The sequence below is a fragment of the Corvus brachyrhynchos genome, unplaced genomic scaffold (genome assembly GCF_000691975.1).
Source record: "Corvus brachyrhynchos isolate BGI_N302 unplaced genomic scaffold, ASM69197v1 scaffold115, whole genome shotgun sequence".
Taxonomy (NCBI): domain Eukaryota; kingdom Metazoa; phylum Chordata; class Aves; order Passeriformes; family Corvidae; genus Corvus; species Corvus brachyrhynchos.
Window position 1 is genome coordinate 15654005 of NW_008239553.1, and position 915 is coordinate 15654919.

At 37.9% G+C, this 915-nt stretch overlaps 1 long non-coding RNA gene across 1 annotated transcript in view; it reads right to left on the bottom strand.

Annotated features, from left to right (window-relative positions):
• The window catches only part of LOC108448574, a 7863-nt gene that overhangs the window by 5042 nt on the left and 1906 nt on the right, over positions 1–915 (bottom strand). The window lies entirely within an intron of this gene.

A 915-nucleotide genomic window follows, 5' to 3' on the forward strand; every position in this document is an offset into this window, starting at 1 on the left:
AAAAAATCACCTAAGTGTGTGAAAGCCCTCACCCTCTGCACGTACGTATCCCATTTGTATCCCATTTTCCTCCGAGTTCCCAACAGCATCTTTGTTAATAGATGAGTACATTCACTTAAGGGCGCTAAATTGAGATTCCTTTTTAATGGCTAAACTGTAGCGCTTTATAAACCACGTTCTCTGTGTGCTTTAATCCACTGGGATAGCGATGAGGAAAAAGGCTTCAACTCTTTTCACGTGGAAAAAAAGACACAGGACGAACATGAAAGAGCTTCCTTTACTATATGAAATTTCACTTTCTATCAAGTTAAAATAATTTTTAAAAGTTGGTCCCTGTCCCAGATTACAAACATGCACAGCAGGGCAAGACAACGCAGGGGGTTAATTAGTTTAGGAGGGGGAAAAAAAATTAAACAATTGAAAGGAGCAGCATTGAACACTGAAAAAGTCTTTGGCTGCTTTTTTTCAGCTTTGATTTTAGTCTGTTTTTTCAGAGTTTTTTAATCAAGGCTGCTGAGATCTACAGAGACTTCTGTGAAAAAATAGAATTAGAAAAAAAAAGTGGTCTAAAATTATTTTCTAAGCAATAAAATGATTTCTTCTATGTGAGCCAAGTCATCTAACATCTTTTTGAGAAGAAAACTGATGAACTTCTCTTACAGCTTGAGGTCTGAAGAAATGCATGGAGCCTTAAATGCAGCTGGATTACCTTTGCACAGCCAGGTTATAAGGTAAGACCTCTTCTTTGGTGATACTGAAACTATTTCAAAAGAGACACACTTGTACATCTCAAGGGACAAGGCTCTGGGTTTGTGCTGCCACCGTTAAAAAACAAGCTTGGAAGCTACAAATATTTGAACCATGTCCTCTAAGCTGGCTGCATCACAAGCAAATGATTCCATGCAAGTTGAGAAA